This window comes from Leptonychotes weddellii, chromosome 12 (genome assembly GCF_054177405.1).
Source record: "Leptonychotes weddellii isolate Sample4059 chromosome 12, ASM5417740v2, whole genome shotgun sequence".
Lineage (NCBI taxonomy): Eukaryota > Metazoa > Chordata > Mammalia > Carnivora > Phocidae > Leptonychotes > Leptonychotes weddellii.
Window position 1 is genome coordinate 21,971,503 of NC_138380.1, and position 21,443 is coordinate 21,992,945.

General features: G+C 42.1%; 1 long non-coding RNA gene across 1 annotated transcript; it reads left to right on the forward strand.

Moving 5' to 3' along the window:
* Positions 1–14,442: 14,442 nt before the first annotated feature.
* LOC145716395 (uncharacterized) lies at positions 14,443–16,844 on the forward strand. Its single transcript, XR_014139028.1, has 2 exons — positions 14,443–15,070; positions 16,614–16,844. It is a non-coding gene; the product is annotated as an uncharacterized LOC145716395 (long non-coding RNA).
* The last annotated feature ends 4,599 nt before the right edge of the window (positions 16,845–21,443 follow it).

Consider the following 21,443-nt stretch of genomic DNA (forward strand, 5'->3'; position numbering starts at 1 on the left):
TCTAATTGAGGCCCACTGTTAATTGTCAGCAACATACATTGGTATTACTCTTTAAGTTTCAGCCTATATTAACTTTGTCCCCATTTTAGCTGTATTACAGAAGGGAGAATTTTATTTATTTATATATTTTTTAAAGGTTACATTTATTTATTTGAGAGAGAGAAAGAGAGAAAATAAGCAGGGGGGAGGAGAAGAGGGAGTGGGAGAGGGAGAAGCAGGCTCCCCGCTGAGCAAGGAGCCCGATGCGGGGCTCCATCCCAGGACCCTGGGATCGTGACCTGAGCTGAAGGCAGATGCTTAACCGACTGAGCCACCCAGGCGCCCACAAAAGAGAGAATTTTAAAGATAATTGTCCCTTGTGTGTGAAAGTGATCCCTGAAATGACAGCTGAATCCACTGTCTCTAGAGAGTGTGTAGGCTCTGAGGAGATAAGCCCTGGTACTTTCTGGAGGCGGCTTGCTCCTCAGCATAGTCCATCCATTTCCAGATGAGTGTTTGTTTTGCACTTGACCCGCTGACTCTGGGGGCGGGGGTGAGATGTAGTGTCACTGGCCTTGCGCGCGATCACTGTGTTTTATCCAGTCCTCTCATCCATCAAGGGACGTACGTTGTTGATGCTACATGTTGAGTTTAATTTAAACAAAAGACATTTAGAACTGTCTCCAGAAACCTTCTCTTTTGTCGTACTGCAAAGCCCGCGGGTCTGTCTCATGCCACGGATATGCGAGGACAGGCTTCGTTACAGTTGTCAAGAGACACGAGGTGACAGAAGAAGGAGGAGGGGGACGTGTGATCGTTGGGGCCGGGAGCACTCGGCCATCCAGGCTGAGAGCCAGTGCGCCTCAGCAAGGGCGGGGCGACAGTTTGCTGACCCACCGGAGGCTTGGTCTGCCAGATGGCCTGTGCCTGAGTAAGAGGATGCGGGCGTCTGTGCGGCTCCGCTCACAAACTTGTCGGGTCTTGTGGAGGTTGGCTTCCAGGCCATGCTGCGGCACAATGCGCGCCGTGGACAAGTTCTGTGAAGGCCCAGCGAGGTGCATGTGACTGGGGAGGACAGGCCTGTGGGAAGCGCTGATGGGCAGCCTGCTGCCTTCACGGGCTCGGCAGATGTGCACCTGGCCAGGCTCCTTTGGGAACAGTTTTTGGGACTGTGAGGGGGCCGAGGATGTGGGGTTTTTCTATCCCTCCTAGGCAGTCGAAGTTCCCTGGTTGACAATCCAGAAGGCAGTAAATCCCACATGGTCAATATGTTATGGGTTGGATGCTTTTTCAGAAATAATTATTTCAATACTTAAAGAAAAATGTAAGCCCAGGCTTGATGGAAGAGCTATCTGAGAAAGTTCATGCTGTTATGTGAAAGAATCCAGGCTATAATAAGAAACTTAAGAGAGTTTAAAAGAAAAGATAGACTTGTCTTAAAATATGCCTTGTCTGGAAGAAAGATCAGGTTGCTCTGAAGGTGGCCAGCTTCCTCAGGGCTCAGGAATAGGCCTAAAACTGACCAGTACAATCTCAATTCTTCATGAGATTTTTTTTGGTTAAGACAATAAATTTACTGGTCAAGAAAAAAAAAATTCCTCAAAAACATTACTCCATGATTCAGCATTGAAAAGTTACATACAAAGAAAGGAACAGAGCAATTGGACATACATTTGATATCAGGGAATTGGGTATTTATTGTTAGAGGGATAACTGCAATTCTATACTTTCATACAAAGTAAAACCAAATGCGCTCAGGTACCTAAGAAAGATACTTAAGAAAGCAAGTAGACAAAGCTATGGTATGTTTCTTTTTTTGATATGAGCAAAAGGACTACCCATTGTAAGCCATGCAAAACCCCTGAAGGCAGAAGAATTTGTCACATCCTCTGGACTAGGTGACGGAATTTTAAGGTGATGGGAGAAGCTGCTGGGATCAGTCAGGCCCGGTGCAGGTCTGTTGTTAAGTCATCAAACATGAATTTATCAGAAACTTTCTGCTACCTATGAGTAGAAATTTCTTAAGTTCCAGCCATTTGTGATTTTATTGAGGGAGAAAATTAAAGTATGAGTTAAGTCAAAGTGGTTAGTAAGTGCTAATAAAACCCTGGTGTTCCTTGACCTGTCTCAAAATTATTCTGTTATTGCAAAGGTGCTAGAAAAGATCAAGGTCAGGTGAGCACAGGTTTCTGGACACCTGTCTCTAAGGATAAAAATAATTCTTTCAATAAGTATAAAATACAAATTCCAAATGGTGAGAGAGCAGTGTTATTTATTTTTTAGGAGTACATAAAAGAGTGGCATTTTAGGTTCCATGAAACACATTAGTTCTTCCGGAATCCTGCGTTTAGCACAGCACCGGGCACCCTGGGGGTGCCCAGTAGGAGGTACCTGGCTGACTGGAAGGATGAATGGCAGTGGGCCCTGGCACTGGTCATATTTCTCATGGGCACTCAGATGGGTTAGCCGTGGCTCTGTGGACTCCCATTAAGTTTGGAATTTGCTCCAGTTATTCTACATACTAACCAAAGAGGGCTCATGTGCTTCGTGGGAGGAGACTTGGCTATGCAGAAGAAAGGAGAGACAATAGCTCTGAATGTGAACTCTTTTTCTGCTCTAGCACTAGCCTCGGGATGCGGTAGGACAGAGCACGTTAAAACCATGGGCTTTACGGTCAGGAGGCATGTACAGCTGGTACCACTCACTTGGTGTGTGGCCTTGATGGAGTTACTAAGTCCCAGTAGTTTCATGAAGAAAATGATAATAATAAAGGAAGTCCTATGCAATGGGGTCGTGTGCTTAGCACAGCATCTGGCACATAATAAGTGCCCAGTGAATGCTATTACGAGTTTAAGGTAAAGACAGAAGGAATTGTTGGTTCCCTTCTCGAAATTATGGGAGAGGAAAATGGATGGGCAATTATGTGAATACTTGTGATGAGCACCGGGTGTTGTACGAAGTGTTGACCCACTGAGTTGTACACCTGAAGCTAATACTACACTGTATGTTAACGAACTAGAATTTGAATAAAAACTTTAAAAACCCTAACAAACAAACAAACAAACAAACAAACAAAAGAAAATTATGTGAATACATCTTGGCCACCAGAAGAGCTAAAATTATAAAAACTGGCAACACCAAATGTTGGTGAGCAGATGGAGAAACCAGAGCTCTCTTACGTTCATTGTTGCTGGAGGTGTAAAGTAGGAGAATGACTTTGGAAAAAAGTCTGGCAGTTTCTCATAAAACTAAACGTTACATCTACCCAATGACCTGGAAATTTTACTGCTGAGTCTTTATCTAAGGGAAATGAATATGTCTACCCAAAGGCTTGTACAAGTATCTTCATATCAGCTTTATTCATAATAGCTCAATATTGGAAATATCTGAGATGTTCTCAAGAGGAGAATGGACAAACCATGGTATCTAGCATATAACATACAATGGAACACTACTTAGCAGTAAAAAGGAATGGACTTTGAGTACTCATGGAGACATGCATGAATCTCAGAAATACCAGCCTGAGAAAGAGAAGCTTTACACGATAGAACACGTCAAGTATGATTCCATTTTGAAAAAGTTTTAGAATAGGCGAAACTGATCCATGTTGTGAAAAAAATTAGAACAGTGGTTGCCTCTGGTGTGGGGGCTAGGTATTGACTGGAGAGAAGCCTGAGGGCACTCTCTGTGATGATGAGAGTGTTCTAGACCCTGCCAGGTGTTTGGGTTAGACAGGTGTGTGCATTTGTCAATGTACAATAAGTGAACTAAAATGTGCGCATTTCACTGTATGTAAGCTTTATACCAAAAAGAGAAAAGAACTATAAACAAATATTGAACTCTAGTTGATGGTATGCAGGCTGATGTGTTTAAGAGCGAAGTATACTAATGCCTGCAATTTTGACATGCGTCAAGACAGTGATGAATGAGTAGAGGGATGGAGAGATGGATCCGTACGCTTTAACGCAAATGCAGTTAAAACGTTCATTGTCAGATGTAGGTGGGAGGATACAGGTGTATCGTGTACAACTATTTCAGCTTTTCTGTATGTTTGAAAAGTTTCATAACAAAAGGACAGGAAAACATGGCATATTTACACTTGCGTAGTGGGCATGTTCCTCTTCCTGGAGCAGGGAGATCAGGGCATTCATCCTCCAGTTAGAACTGGTACTGGTTAGCTTTCCTTCTTCTCCCAAAGTGTTGTTCTACTTGCAGTTCTTTGTTTTCAGGGTTTGATTTCTGGATATTTCCTACGCACTCTGCAGCATTCGAATGTTCTGGATCGTTTTGGCCTCTTAACTTCTCAGCTGTTACTGATGGCAGTTCCTTGGGCCACTCAAATGCCTGTCCTCAGTTGATCTCACCTGTTTCCCCAAGTCTGCATTCTCCCAGCACTGCCCTGCATGCTGCTTCTGCCCCCACAGCGCCCAGACGTCACCTAAGAGGGTGGGTGGAGGAAGAACCCAGTACTCCCTGGCTGCTTGGTCACTCCAATGCTACTTCTTAATGAATGTGTGTAGTGTGTGCTTGATGGTGTTCTACACAGTGGCATCTCTTCTTTTACTCTAGGAACTGAAGCCCCACAAGGAGGCTGTTATATTGGTGCCGTGTTGTCTAAGGGATACCCATCTGGAAGGGGGGACATCTGACTTCCTCCCGGGCTCTTTCTTCCCCTAACTCGCCATGCAACCCTGGATCATTTACATCCTCGGCCTCGGCCCCTAAATCTGTAAGATGAGGGATTGGATTAGAGACCATGCAGAGACTGCTTCAACCCTAAAATTCTGAGTCCAGGTGGTTAGATCAATGCCTAGGTGCAAACCTTGCCCTACTGCCTATTAATTATGTGACTTTAGACAAGTTGCTTCTGTTTTGTGAAGGCTTAGTTTTCTTATCTGCGAAGTAGGAATAATAGTAATAATAATTATTTATCTCTCAGAAATTTCCTTAAGGATTGAATTAAATGAAGCATGGAAGGACCTTGCACGGGTCCAGGCACACAGCAAGTACTCCAATGCCAGTGGCTACTGCTGCCACTGTTCCTCCTTCTGCTCCTCCTCTTCCTGCTTCTCCTCCTCCCGCTCCTCCTCCTCCCGCTCTTCCTCCCGCTCTTCCTCCTGCTCCTCCTCCTCCTCCCGCTCCTCCTCCCGCTCTTCCTCCTGCTCCTCCTCCTTCTCCCGCTCCTCCTCCTACTCCTCCTCCTCTCGCTCCTCCTCCTGCTCCTCCTCCTCTCGCTCCTCCTGCTCATCCTCCTGCTCCTCCTCCCGCTCCTCCTCCTACTCCTCCTCCTCCCGCTCCTCCCGCTCCTCCTCCTGCTCCTCCTCCCACTCCTGTCCTCCTCCTCCTCCCACTCAGGAAGACTGGAAAGCTACCATCAAAACAGCTGCAAAAGCCTTCCAAAGGCTTCATGTTTCTTTTTCTCTCTCAGAGAGAACTTTACTGTTGTTTTTGTTTTTGTTTTTCAGTTTGAATAAAGTTAACTTAAATGTTTTCTCTCTGATTTATGTTTGGTAGATATATATTTGCAGAAACTTTAGGGGGTGTGCTCTTTTATTGTTCAGCCGTATTGATTTTTCCAAAAGGATATCATATTAAAAGTAAGTATCTGTTTTAATTCCACACTCTCTTCCTAATCTTTCATCTTCTGAAGGCAAAAGTCTTCATATTCTTTCTTCTGTGAATCATAGGGACTAAACTGAGAAAATCAATTCTTCCTAAGAAAGGAGAAAAAGAAGTGTTATTAACAAGTAAAGAATGGTCTGAGGATGGCGTGAGATCAAAGGAACCATCGGAGATATTCTTCGTTTCTAACTAAAAACTAAACCATCATCTCAGGCTGCTGATGAACATCTATCCCCAGGGGAATCAGTCGACAGAAATATAGGCAAGTACCCATCAGCCTCAGCTCTCGGGATCTCTGCCTTTTACTTTCCACTTTTAAAATAACAACAGCAACTGAGAATATCAATCCCGTTAGATGAATGCAATTAAAAAAAATAATTCTAGCGTAAGACATGAGCTACTTTTAGCTATCCAATATTCTATACTATTTAGAAGCATTTAACTAGAGCTTTTAGAAGCCAGAGGGTACAACTTTTAACCCAAAAGAAGAATTATATTTATAACATAAATAATAAATTTTCCAGAATGGTGGGGATGTAGAATCATGAGTGAAAATCAGGTAGTAGTATTTGATCAGAAGCCCCCGATATAGATAACTTTGTCTTGAGGTAATCTGCTGTCTCTTCAAGGAGCTTGTGGGAAATGTGGGCACAGAGGACAGAAGACTGCAGATGTCCACCTCTAACTTTGGTGCCAAACCCTAATGCAAAACCTTCGAGTGCAAGATCCTCTTGGCCACCACCAGAGGCAGCTGTGTATCTCGCACATGGCAGGCAGGCTGAGAGTCTACTCTATCTTTAGCTCATTTCCCAGCCTCAGCCTCACCACCCATGGCAAGGAAAGGCCCGTTTAGGGCAAGCGAGCCGCTGGGCCCCTCTTTAGACCCTGTCAGCCTGGCCCAGAAGTTCTCTGGCTGGAAGGTAGGCTGTGTTTCAACCTGGGAGATACCCAGACCCCAAGGTCCCCTAGCACCCTAAATCCATTCGGGAGTAAAGCAAGCATGGGGTGCGGGTACCCAAGAGCCCTGCAGCTGTAGCTAGAGTGCTGGATCTCAAATGAGACAACCCCATGCCCCAGTGAGGGGGAGGTGTTGCAGCTAATGTATTATTAATACAGCTCTGGACACTTCCAGAGCTTACAGGTGAAGGCTCTCGGTGAGTCAGCTGTGAAAAGGGGAGCAGAGGAAGTGAAGCAGGGGTGAATCCGTCCCAGGGGTGAATCTGTCTCTTCATTTTCATGACTTCCCCAGGAACTGGAGAGTGATGATGGCTGTATTCTGAAAGGGACCCCAGGAAGAGCCTCATAGAAAAAACTGCAGGTCTTCTCTGATCATCAGGCTGAGGAGGTATTCCTCTCTCAGCCAAAGATCTTACTGACTTTATAAGGCTAAAAAAGACCACCTTATAGTGGTTACATTTAGTTACATTACATTACATTATAGTTACATTACTACTATTGCTAGGGTAACAGATTGGGAACATCAGCATCTTTTCTGAGGAGACTGACACAGGCATAATGTATAGGTTTGCAAAAGTAACAAATATGAGATATTTTACTTTTATAAAAGATCCGATATAGAATACCTGTAAAAAACAAACTTCCCAAGTGCAGTTGAAATTTGAGTCCATTTATCATCCAGCGTTTTAGGAATGAATGTATATCACATATGGCAGGAATTATTCCTATGAGATACTTCTTTTGAAAGCAGACTTTAAGTCTTGCTAAAGAAAAAAAAAACAACCAATAAATCAAAATGTAGTATGAGTATGTTTCAGAGGTCAAATCACAGCTTTGGTTCTAACCACAGGTATAATATCTAGACCAATTTTCCTGGAGACCTAGTCCACCAGGAATCTGAATGAGGAGATCCATAGTGAGATTCTTTTGTCAAACCTGTTATAAAATGAGGGGGTTTGTGTTAAATCTACGAAGAGGAGAGGTGACAGAGGGATTCCCATATTATTCCCATAGTATTCCTGAAAGCTAAGTCCATCAATCTTATTTGTTGCCTACCCTCTGCTCATAATGCTAGGTGGTGGGAATAGAAGACAACCCCTCATTTCAAAGAGTTTTAAGGCTTATTAAAGGCCAACCTTAAATATGAAACTGGCATGGTTGAGAGATGGCCTCTAAACTCACTCACTAGCTGTATGACCTTATTTAACTTGCCTTTGCCTCAGTTGTCCCATCTATAAAATGAAACTAATGGCAGTTATCTCCTACGGTTGCAAGAATTCAATGTGCTAATTTATGTAGCATTAGACTAGTTCCCAACGTAAGTAAATGCTCAATGAATGTTAGCAATTATTATTACAAAACAATTACACAGAGTATTATAATGCCACTGCTAGATTATGAAGGAAGACAGGTGATACAGAGGGTCCTGGATTGTGTTAAAACCACTGCCTGGGTAGAGCAGGGAGTTAAACTATTCATTTTCAGAAAGAAACTAAATCTTGCAGTTGTTAAGATTAAATATAAGCCTGTAAAATGAAGCATTTCCTATTTTATTTCTCAAGTTAAAGAGTACCCACTAGAGACTGTGTGCTTTACCTAACCACTGTCACTGTGGGAGAGGACATTCAAGGAGGATGAACTTGGTCCTTCCACCATGAGTATCTCAGGGTGAAGCCCTCGAGATCGCCGTGATGAAGGAGCCCTCCCTCGCATACCTCCTGCTCCCTCACTTTCACGTTGGACACCCGGGGCTGGGAGCAGGTCTCTTTTGTCTACGGCAGATTGGGAACACAGCTTAGTTACTAATCCCTTTTATTCCAATTTTCTCAACAAAGATGTGTGGTTAAGTTTTTCTAAAAACTGTACGACTAGTTACTCTATGAGAACAGATGGGATAAAAGAAATGCGGGAAAATCCTCAGGTAAAAAGCAAAAGCCTGAAGATTTACCAGGTTAAATGTTCCTCTGGGTGCTATGAAATTTGACTTCTTAGCTTGCAGCTGACCGAGGGGTGAGAAATGGGGAGAAGGAGCCATCTGAGAAATACATAATGAGTGTTTCGTTTGTCGCAGTTATGGCATTCCTATAGTTACAAAATACAAGCGGTCAAAAAATATAGGTAGCAGTCTTGAGAAGAAAATGAATAGGGGAAAGGTAATCTTACCAATTCAAGGTACCTCAGTCACTGTCCGAGTCCTCCTTCTGCCGCTCCTCCCCTTCTCCCTGACTGCTTCCCTCAAGGGGCTTATCTACCATCCTGGCATCTGGGGAAGGCTTCCAGGATGTCTCATTTCTCTGTGGGCATCTCATTTTTGTGGCTCATCCTCTGTTCTCTTAGGCACAAGCCATACATGGCAAGTTCCCCAGAAATTCAGTCTTTCCCTCTCCAGATCTGGTCCCAACCATGGCTCTCTTTGGGACTTGCTATTCTGACAGTCAGCCACCTCCTCCAGGTCCCTACTGGTTCATCTGTGGGCTCAGCTCGGGGTCAGCTTGCCTGGAACACAATTACCCCTTCGTAGTTTTGCTGATTTTCAGTCCTCAGCTGCCTTCGTGCCTCTCTGGGTTTCTTGGCAGGCCCAGGAACTGAGGTGGGGGAGTGGTGTTTATCTCAGACCTAGCTGGGGTTCAGGGAGCTGGCTGCTGCTTCTACTGCCCTGCAGCTGCATGCTAGCCAAGGGTATGCGGAGCCTGCCTCCTTCCAAAGATGGGCACAAGCAGGGCACAGCTCTGACTCCGGTCTCAGATTCCCAACCTCCTGAAGAATTTCTACAGCTCGTCCCCACAGTGTTTACCAAGGGAACAGGTAGGGACGGTGTGTGCCCCCTTGGCCTTTATGAAATGGTTATGCACCGAACAACGGTGTCACATCTGAGGGAGCCCTATTCACATCAAAGACATAGATTGGTACATGGATTATGACAATTTTCTGGAAAATAAAAGTCGTATGTCTTGAGGGACGAGCACTTTTTTCTAATTCACAGAAAGACATCACCTGGGACAAAATGGTGGTCCAAGTGCCTGGGCCAATATGGAAACCCTCCTCCTCTTTCCAAGTTCCTTTTCCCAGCCCATAATCTCCCCTTTGTGTGGTAGCAAACTGGCTCTTAAATCAGCACGCATCCTTTCCCATTTCTCTGGCTTAATGTTACACCTAGAGTCTCTCAGCCTCGCTCTTGGTATTCAAGCTTGAAATCCACCCCCATCAGCCCCTTCCCTCCCAACATTCTTTCTCACAAATACCTGGCTTTTAAAATGAAAAGTCAGAGCTTTCAGAGCTCTAATTTGGAATTCAAAGCTGGAGATTTGAATCTGTTCATGCTGAATTTCATGATGGATAAAGGAGAAAAATTTCCTGGGGATGAAAGCTGGAGGACCACTTGGTTGAGGGGAGATAAAGAAACCATCATGGTTCTCTGCACTTGCTGAGCCAACAGAGCCAGGAGAGAAGGACTGAGAGAGACACCATCCAGGGATAATGGCAAGATGCTAGTGGCTGGTTGGGATGGCAGGAGAGGGGTCCTCTGTGCTGTCTCACTAGAGTTCATTCAGAGTGGGATAGACTTGGACCAAGGATGGAGAGCCACCACAATGATCCGATCTCAGTTCAAGTTCTGTTTCCACCCGTCAGGCTTGAGACACGATCCCTGGCTTCTGTATGAGAGACATGGCCATAAGAAGCGAACTGTTTCTGAGCACAAGTGTGAGCAGCATGAGATGCGGGGAGAGACAGCCACGAACAGAAACAGATGGAGCTTGTTAGAGCTTCAGAGGCTCACTAAGGGGCACATCAGATGTGCACACAGTGTAGAACAGGCAGCAGGCTACTAGTGACCCTGGTTTCCTTCTTGCTTATCAGAAACCACATTGCCAGATGTGTCTTTCTTGAGGGGAGGAGGGTGTGAGATAATCACCTCTCTACGGTACCTCTGCACGAGCGTCCGGCACTAGCGCTGCTCGGCTTGCAGCCTTGGTTTGTGAAAAGCATGATCCTGCTTCTAGGTTTCTGTTTTCTCTGCTTTGCTCTTACCCGAGCAACCACTGACCGCACAGCTGAGCCACATTCCCTGGCCTTACCGCCCTCACACACCAGCCCGGGAGGGAAGTGAAGTCTGAGAGCCTCATTATTACCTGTAGCTCCAGAGAACTACAGAAACCCGCTTTGCTGCCACTAGGTTTGCTGTATGGTTATAGCAGTCTTTTTAAGAACATAAGATTAAAAAAAAAAAAAGCGCGAAACAGAAGAAAACCTGTATTTTAACTATTGTTTCTGCAATTTTTATGCTATAATCTATGGAAACAATCTGTTAATCACATGATTTTAAAGGTATGTTTTTTAAAGAGTAGCTAGAAGGTCAAGGTTAACCTTCTCTTCTCCTGTATTTAGGAATGCCAAGTGTATGATGAACCATCACAAGTACAACTTCCAGATATTGCTGTCATCTGAGGTCATGTCAGCGGAGTCCCTTATTGGTGAATGCCCTCAGGTGGACTTGATTTTATTATCCTGGTAAATGTGTCGGCTTGCTTGCATGGGGAGGAGAGAAGGGAGAAGGACTATGTATGGGGTGCCTAATATGTGTGAGCTGCTGTGTTAGGTGCTGAACACTTGTTAGCTCATTTATTACCCCCAGTAGTATTGTGAAGTGTGTGTAACTATGCCTACGTTATAGGTGAGCAAAAGGACGCTCTGAGAACTCACATGACTGGATCAAGGTCACATAGCTAGTAAGTAGGATTTGAATCCAGGACTGTCTGACTCCAAAGCCTGGGATAATTTATCAAGTGTGTGGCCCTGGGTGGTTCAAAGGGACCAACCTTATTCCAGATTCTAGTATATAGTGATGTTTTAGCACAACTTTTATTTTTTTAAAGATTTTATTTTTCTTTAGTTGAGAGAGAGCGAGAAAGAGCACAAGCAGGGGGAGGAGCAGAAGGAGAAGCAGACATCCCCCCTCCCCCCCAGGGCCCTGAGATCATGACCTGAGCTGAAGGCAGAAGCTTAACCGACTGAGCCACCCAGGCGTCCCTTCACTAATAGTTCTTACACAGTAGAAACATATTTAGTTTCTTCAGTGCAACATTTGTAATGATTCTCCCACAAATAACCTCTCAATCCTGTCAATTTGTATCAGCAGCAAATGGTCGGCTTTGAAACATTACATCATAAAAGGACACATACTTAATTACTCAGGGAACAAATGCTATCCACTTAAATGAACTTTGATAATATCTTTCTAAACAGATTAATAGTGATTTATTATTTGGTAAAAATTTGTCACAAAACAAATGAACTTTGATAATAACTTTGATAGCATTTATGTGTCATCTTTGTAAATGAACTTTCAGAGTATTTTTTCTTTTGACATGGATAATGTCACTTGTAAGTGGCTGTGCCTTCAGAGAGATTTGTGAAGGCAAATGGAGAATTGCAAGTGATTTCTGTGCATGACCTGTAAATTTTATCTTTGTTCATTCATTCTTTCATTCATCCAGTTAGTTATTTTATTTTCAAAGGCAATCATGGTCTGGAGTACTGGCTGGAAGTATAGTATAAACTTTAGTTAAATAAGCAAGCAAAATATTAGAGCTTTTCTTATCAAGTGGTTACTATTACCATGTTAAGCATTTTTGTCTCCAAAGCCAGAGACGTCTAGAGGTTGGTTACTAAGATCTAGATCCTGGTTCGTCCACTTCCTCTATGACTTTGAGTGAGTTATGCAACCATTCTGTGCCTCAGTTTCCCAAATAAAAAGGGTGACTCCAATTCATGGGTGTAAATTAAGTGTGTTGATCTATTTAAAAGCTGGAGAAGAATGCTGGTGCCCAGCTGGTGCTCAGTAAGTGTTAGTTGTTGTTAAGAACTGGAGGGCGAATTCATTGCTCTGGGACTTTTTTGAAATTTCTCTGAACTTATATTCTGAGATTACTCAGCCCAGAATAGACCAGAGATCTGGTCACACGGTGATGCTCTTACCTACTGTAATTGGACCATCACTTGGGTGCTGTTGAAGTGTCTTTTCCTCAGCTCAAGATTATCAGGGAGAGGGGCAACAAGCAGTCCATGGGGAAACACAGACCCGTGGGCTCTCTGACGATGAGACACTTCCCAAATGCATTATTTATACAAAGCGAAACAGTGTTGACTATGGACAAAGCAACACTGCCCAGGTGAGTCTTGAAACAGGGTGTCAGGTTATCATTCTCTTCACCTTTCAGCATCTTTTTGTGTTGATTTTATATATAATGTCTTGGTTTCTCATAGCACCCATTGGAGGACTGGAGAAAACTATGTGTTCCATATTCCCGGAAGCAGAAATCTTCTAAAAATGACTTTTAACAAAGGAAATTATTGTATGTTTAATGCACTGAGTGACCAACACGCTTCTTAAGGCACATACTGGGGAGCGAAAAGTCCCATTTTCTGACAAGAAGGGCAACAGTTACACAGCTTTCCACAGAGCAGTAGGATACCCACAATAAACCATTTCATTAAAAAATGTTAAATACTTCACCTGTTGCTTAGTTTAAATAAGAACATATGGCTATAGTCCATCTTGAACATACGGCTAGTAACTAATTTTAACATTATTATTCATTTTTTTTATTGTAACAGAAGGAAAAGTTTCTGCTCTTTAGGTTTCATAAATGTGAAGACCTAAAGCAGGTCAGAGTCCCCACACAGGCTTCTCGCATCTCCTGCACTTATACTCTGTCTTGAATAGCGACACCCCAGAACACGCAGGGTTCCCTCTTCAGCTGCTTGCACAAGAAACAAGAATCTTTAAAAAAAAAAAAAAAAAGGGCTCCTGGGAGGCTCATTCGGTTAAGTGTCTGCCTTCTGCTCAGGTCATGATCCTTGGGTCCTGGGATCGAGTCCCACATTGGGCTCCCTGCTCAGTGGGGAGTCGGCTTCTCCCTCTCCCTCCCCCACTTGTCTCTCTCTCTCAAATAAATAAACAAAAATCTTAAAAAAAAAATTAAAAGAAACCTCAAACCCATGGTTCTTGGCCTTCCTGTCCATCTGCATGGCAGTGGTCCTGCATCAGTAGGTCCTAAATTTGCAGTGTTCTGGACAGAAACCTCACCACTCTCCATTCCTTACAAAAATAAAAGTTAGGGGATGTTGTGAAATTTTTCTTAAAGCCTCTCAGAATACAGGATAGAGCTGATAACTTATAAGGGATGTGTTAACCTTTTTTTTTTTAATGTTTCATTTGAAATGTGGTATCGATGTATCTCATGTTCTTTCTTCCATATTAGCAAATAAATTATTTGCTATCTTGGTTTATCAGTGATTGTACCTCAAATTGTATCTCTATAATAGAGAGAGTTCATCCAATAGTGTAGTCTTCTAAGATTGTAAACTAGACAAGTCTTATGGTTCAGTTTAATCTAGTAAGCATTTATCCATTATCTATAATGTGTTATGTGGTGAGGGGATAAGAGAAGAACAGGGCGTATCCTTCCTTCCAGGGTTTCATAGTGTGGTAGGCAAGAGAAATGTGAAACTCTTAAAATAATTCTTTTTTTTTTTAAGATTTTATTTATTTATTTGACACAGAGAGACATAGCGAGAGAGGGAACACAAGCAGGGGGAGTGGGAGAGGGAGAAACAGGCTTCCCGTGGAGCAGGGAGCACGACCTGAGCTGAAGGCAGATGCTTAACGACTGAGCCACTCAGGCGCCCCTCCTAAAATAATTCTGATACATGGAAAGTTTTGATAAATGCCATAACAGGGTAAAAAATTATAATGGAAAGATTATATGATATACTCTAAAAACAAATGTTTCTAATTAATTTAAGATGTTATAGTCTCAAAATTGTAAAGCTAGAAGGATGTCTAGAAATCATCTAGTTTAAATCCCTCTTGTACATGGTGAGTCTAGAATATCTTGTCATACCAAACAGTAAGATGGCTCTCAAAGACTACTCTGGTAGTGTCAAAAGGACACAGAGTCACCTTGAAGAGGACTCCACTGGCCAAAGATGGGACATTTGAGGTTAATTAAGGATAAGAAACTCAGTGAATTGAAACTCACATAATATGTTTAAATTAATGAGTTCATAGTGATGTAAAATTATTGATAATATTCAGAAGATGATGGGGAGCTGATTAACTATCTTAGAACTTTTTTTAAAGGGAAACAAGCATTTCTTACACAAACTATATCAGTGGTTACACTGGGTAACTAAATAGTAGATGAGTTAAGCATGTTTATAAAAATATCCTAGCTAATAAATGAAGATAAAATGTAGAAGTGGAATATCACCATTTGACTACTCCCAATGAATGAATGGATCTGGCAAAGAGTGTCAATGGCTGTTAACATCACAAAAAGAGAGATAACATGACCACTTACAGACTTACCAAAGTGATTGAGCCTGAGTCTGACCAAGCGTTTGGATCCAGCTGCCATATGCAGGACATATAGAGGACAGAAGAACATGTTGAACTGCACCACGAATGTGGAGCCAGCAACACCCAGATGGTGGGAATCCAGGCCAAATGGTATGAATTTTCCATCGGATAAAATGTGAGGAAAAAAAAAAAACAGAGGGGAAATTCTGTAGATTAAAAGAGATTTAAATGACATTTTAAAATTTTGAAACTGGGCAAGACTAAATTATTGAGTCTAAAAAAACCAAAAAGAAATATAAGGTAGTGATAACTAAGGGAAGAGAGAGGTTACTTTTGGAGGGAAGGAGGTGGCTGTGTTGGGGTAGGGCATGTGGATGAGCTACTGGAGTGGTTGGTAAAGGGCAATTTCTTGACATAGATGATAGTTACAAGAGTGTTTATGATATTCATTAAGCAATGCACGTATGTGTGGTTTTCTGTATCTGTGTTTTATTTTACAATGAAAGGGTAAAAGGAAAGTCTAAAAAGCCTAAAGACTAAGCCAGTCCATCAATCTCAGAGTGTTACTTTTCTCTCTAAATTTCATTAGGTCTAATTCTCAACATCTAAGCTCATGTATAAGCTGGGCTAATAAATAAGGGTGATCACGCATCCAATTTGCCAGGGACAAGTCCCACATTTGTCTGTAGTCCTGGAGTAGTTATTAATAGTGTTGCCTTTCTTTCTCAGAAGTGTCTCAGTTTGGACAGTAAAGTATATGGTCACTCTACTCATAAATAACACTCTCTCTTTTCTGTCTAGGTTCAGACCTATTGAGAATAGTCCAGGAATCAGACTGATAGAAAGCAAAATGTCAGCTTAATAACTGATAAAGCTGTTGGAGAATATAGCTCCAGGTGTTGCTAATGTTTTTGTCTGGGAGTAGGCAGGTTTACCACCTAGCCACAGAGCGATCTTGCTGTCGCTGTTCTTCCCTCCCACCCATAGCGGGGCCTGTCCGCATCTTGGAACAGCAGAGGAACTGAGAAGGGCCAACAGTATTGCTCTGATGGTGCTTCCTGAAGTTCTTTGGTGTTTTGCTTTTTGCTTTTCATTGACCCGAACACTTTTGAAGAGTATTGACTTGTTATTTTGTGGACTGTAACTCAATTTGCATTTTTCTGATTTTTCCTCATGATTAAATTGAGATTATGCATTTTTGGCAAGAATACCATGTGGATACATGATATTGTATCTTTTTCAATGCATCATATTGAGAGGCACAGAGTATTAATTTGCCCCATTACTGGTGATAACTTTAATCACTTGTTGAAGGAGAAGGTCTGTCAGGTTTCTCCAAAAAGTTACTCTTATCCCCATCGTAAATAATACAAATCATATGGAAAGATAGATACTTTGAGACTGTAATTATCCTAGCTCTCATAAAATTTTCACCTACAAATTTTAGCATTTGTCAACAATTCTTATCTGAAACAATTATTACTGTGGTGTTTGCCAACTAGACTTTCTATTTTCATGATTCCTTCAACCAATATTTGTTAGTTGAAAATCTATTGTATGGAAGAGATTTCTCTTCACTTAATGTATGTATGTGTTCAATTTATTTATATCACTATGAACTCTGGACTTTTATTTCAGTCCATGGATTATAACCCAATACTCTCCTTTTTTGTTGTTGCTCAAATTGTCTCAGATCTGACTATTAGGAGCCCCTTCAAGTTGGCTACTGTGTCCTTTTAACATATACGAAGTTGTTCCTATTTGAGACTAAACTGCTAAAAATATTCCCTTGAATCCTGAAGATACACAATTCCAGAGACTTCTGGAGGCTCACTCCTGCCCCTCTGGACATTGGTTCTGGGTCCATGACAGCTCCTCAGAAGAGTAGGCTATGCCAGAGGTGGAACTCAGGTGAGTCCCTCTTTCTTTCTTTAAAAAAGATTTTATTTATTTATTTATTTATTTATTTATTTATTTATTTATGGACTGTGAGCAGGGGGAGGGGCAATGGGAGAGGGAGAGAGAGAATCTCAAGCAGACTCTGTGCTGGGCGTGGAGCCCAATGCGGAGCCTGGCACGGAGCCAAATGTGGAGCCCCACCTGAGGCTCCTGGAGGGGCTTAGGGTCAGCTCCATCTCACGATCCTGAGATCCCAACCTGAGTCGAAATCAAGAGTCAGTCCCTTAATAGACTGAGCCACCCAGCTGCCACAGGTGAGTCCCTCTTTCTAACCGGCCATCTCATCTGCCATAGAGTTCCCATCATTTCATATGTATGGAGATCTTTCCTGGCTCCTTTCAATGCCTCTGTAACTATGCAAAGTGGGTTCTTCCTTTGGTGCACTTTCCATGGCTGGCCTGGCTGTGTGGGACCCAACATAGCCTCCTTTGCAGGATAGCAAGAGGATGAAGCTTATAACATCTGCTACTTCTTTGCCTACAAGTTTTTCCTAAAAACTTTATTTTGAACTTACATCATATAATGTCCATGCCCTGTCCATGACAACTGATCCCCTAAAGCAACCCTATCATTTAGATCTATTCATGTAATAAAAGTTGCCCTGTGTACGGCGCCTGGGTGGCTCAGTTGGTTGAGCGACTGCCTTCGGCTCGGGTCATGATCCCGAAATCCTGGGATCGAGTCCCTGCATCAGGCTCCCTGCTCGGCGGGGAGCCTGCTTCTCCCTCTGACCCTCTCCCCTCTCATGCTGTTTCTCTCTCTCTCAAATAAATAAATAAATAATCTAAAAAAAAAAAAGTTGCCCCATGATGAAATTAATTATTATAAGTACCTCACTAGACGTAAGCTGTGGAAGTTTTTACAACATTACATATGACATTTTGTATGAATTTACAGTGTTTCTACATTTTAATGGCATAAAAATGAACTACTACTCAAACATAATATTATCAAAGAGTGAAAAATGGATGAAAGTGACAGTAAGTCAACACTTAATCCAAGTACAGTGTACAGTAAAAAATTACTCTGTTCAAATCAAGTTTTGGGAAACTCTAAAACTTGGATTATTTTAAGCATGGGCTGTTAAGAAGCAGATATCAGTACAAAATTAATTGTTTTTATGACAAAATGTTTTGTTCAATTTAATGGTTTTTAATTTTTCATTGTTTATGTAATGGGACTTCACTTTTTTAAACAAGAATTTTTTAAGAACTGAGAAGTAATTCTTATTTTATGATATTCTTACAGTCTTATAAGAATATTCATATTTTGTAAAGATTTGCTTTAAGTTTTTACACAATGATGAGCTGGGTGACCTTAGACAAGTTTCCAAACTTTCATGAAGCTTATGTAAAATGGCAATGTTTGTAGTACCAGATTGGGTAATATTCACAAATAGCTTGGTATGGTGAGTAGACCATAATGAACCCTCTGTAAGTGTGAGCTATTACCATTATCTGAAACCAAACAATTGGGCAGTCATTTAATTATACATTTAATATCATTCTGAGACTGTTGGAATGAAAGTGATGCCAACGAAAATGATCAATAGTTTAGTGGTTTTACAGAAACATGGGACAGCCTCTATTTCCATATATAAATGAATCTGAGATTTTAAAAGCTCCCTGCCTGGGGCGTTCTCAAGTATCCTGCCTCTCATCTATCGTAAAGAACTCAGCTGTAACCACTGAGCTGAGGCTGTGGATTCATTAGTGCCTGAAAAGCTGATATTGAAAGCACGTTATGGGAAGAACATTGTATTGAAGTAGAGTAGAACTGTTGAGAAAAAGGTGTTATCTTTTCTCACGCAAAGTTTGACCACTTGAAGTTCAAATGCATGTGGGTTGATTTAAAATGCCTGGTGGTGTCATTTGAGTGTTTCTTAAAAAGGCTTTTGAAGACTTGACTTTAAGCTCTAACTTTAGAGCCTGTGGAGCCAAACAGATGTTTTCGTGGACTCAGGGTGAGTAATGTCCTCATGTAACCTGGGTCATAACTCATCAAATATTGCTCTAGTGGCCTGGAAGAGGCCATATATCTCTGAGTATGCACTGGGGATGTACTTTAATGCCAGAGGATCTGGTTCAGTAACCAAAAACGTATTTAGAGCTTAAAATGAAAATCCCAATGGGAAATCCATGCTTTAAATACATTTCAAGAGGATCCTCCTTAAATCGGTTAACCATTAGTTCTCAAGGTTGATGTCAGCTGTGCTCAGGACAAAGCTCTTGTGAGAAGAGAATTATTACTAGTTTTAATTTTTCAGCAAATCCATTAGCAGCTTTGTTCTAATAGTCTTGATAGCAGCTGAGTCTTGGGGGTATGGCTTGTTTTTGTGTTGTTGCATATGGCTACAGAACACCTGTTTTGGTGTGTTTTTGCATTTTTACATGAATTGCCTCCAGTAATTAGTTTAGTGGGATATTGCTTTGGCTAGCTTAACTGCTCTCAGGATTCGAAGCATGGAATAGGCATGGCCAGTCTAGCCTCCTTGTTCTTCTTCTCCCCACAAAATGATCAGACTAGCAGTTCAATTAAAAAAATGCTAACTTTTTAGCTTACAATTTCTCCATCATATATACTTGATCACAGGGCTCAGGGTTATTATCTTAGGGTAGAGAAAAGTGCAGAAGACAAATTCTTGACTTCGAATTTCCAGTAGTGCAATAGTTTTTTGATATCTACAGCAGAGTGAAGGATTTAAATTGCAGAAGTTCAGGTTTTTGAAAGAGAAGAGGTATTTTGAGATCCAGAGGGCTAAGAGACTGAAGGATTCAGAGCACAAAGTTCATATAAGAGACAATAGATTTGGAAAGACAGCATGAGGGTGACAACTAGTTGTCCTCCTAAAAGGCTGGGTGGGGGGTGCTGATACGTTTCTAGGAGCAGGGATGCCCCATCCCAGCCTCCATCATGGACTAACAGCAGTAACAGTACCCAACACATCTAGTACTTACTATGTGCCAAGCATTACTCTAAGTGCATTTCTTTTAAAATTCATTTACTCTTCTCATCAACCTTATGAGATAGATCTCGTGTTTCAGATGAAAAAACTGAGGCACAGAGTGGTCAAGTGATAGACCCAAAGTGACGGTGTCAGAGCCAGTGTTCGTATTCAGCAGTCTGGCTCTGGAGTCCTTGTTTAGCAGTGACCAATCCCTGGGTGAAGATATTAGACAGCTCAGCTTGGTTTGGAGAGTTCGCAGGGAAAGGAAGACCTATGCCTCACTTCCTGGGTGAAGCCGAGTATGCAGCAAACCTCACGAACATACTGAAGCATCAGCAAAGCAGAGAGAGCAGCTGGCCCAGTCTAGGTGAGAAAGGTTCTGATAGTTTGGAGTCTCCCTAAGCCCAGAGAAGAGCCCACAGTAATTTTCAGTGTCCCTGAGGGGGTTGTGGACATGCGTGAGAGAGGTTGGTGACGAGGGTTTGGTGTAAGCAGGAGCAGCATGGAAAAGCTGGGGGCCATAATGCACACTTGCAAAGGGAAGGGTATGCTGTGGAAATGGTGGCCAATTACCCAAGACCTGCAGGTGGGGGTGCCCTCAGCGGATGCCAAGGGAGGAGCTCCTCACTCCCCAATGCCTGCCACACAGAAACACACAGAACTACACTGACGTTTCAAGAGAATGAAGGGAAAGCCTGAATTTGTCTGATTTTATCCATGAAATGACTGAAGAATTAATAATTTGAATTAAGTTAGGAAGATTAACTTTCCTGCCACAGAGAAGACTGGGAGCTTGAGATAAAAGTTCAGTTCAGTGGTAGGAAAAGTAAAGGTTGTATTTTTGCACCCCTGATTATTGGCTTTGTAGAAACTGTATTCAGTATGATTATACTGCAAAATCATCTAAATTCAACACCAGAAGCCACCATATGAACTCTGTCACGTTTTCAAATAGAAAGTCCTTGGTGTTGGGCCTGGTTTGACGAGATGGACTCTGAGTCCCTGGTTTCACATTTCTTGTGCAGACACAACTCCTTGAAAAGCAATTTCCACTCAATTGCATTTGCTTTTCTACAGGCCAGAAGCAGTTAAGGGAAATGAAGGATGTTTCGGTGCCAATGTTATATTGGTTACTGATACCAAATTATTTCTGTATTAGAAACACTGTGGTCCATATTGCGGCAGTAAAAGTACTTCGCACCAGGCTGCGGATGAGGCTGGTGTGTCAGTTTATAGACCTTGTATTCCCCAGAGTGCCTTGTAAGTCTGTGAGTTGTTCCCAAGTGCTCTATTTTACATTTGGATTCCTAGGAGAGCTGGAAAATTAAATGAATAAGCACACACACATGTGAAGAGGTACCTGGTTAATTATGCATCACAGGAACTAGACATGCTCCATTTCTTTTTTCTGTTTCTTTTATAAAGCGCTTTTTTTTTTCTGGTTGAATTTTTGCCAGAGAAACAAAAAAGGGTTTTATTTTCTGAATAGAGGTGAACAAAATACTTCAGTAAGAATTTATTGGCCTTGGAAAGAAGTTTCAATGTCCAAAGTGGGTCTGGGATGGGCTCCTAAGCAAAGAACAAGCAGATTCTTACAGTTACTGCAGTCAATTAATG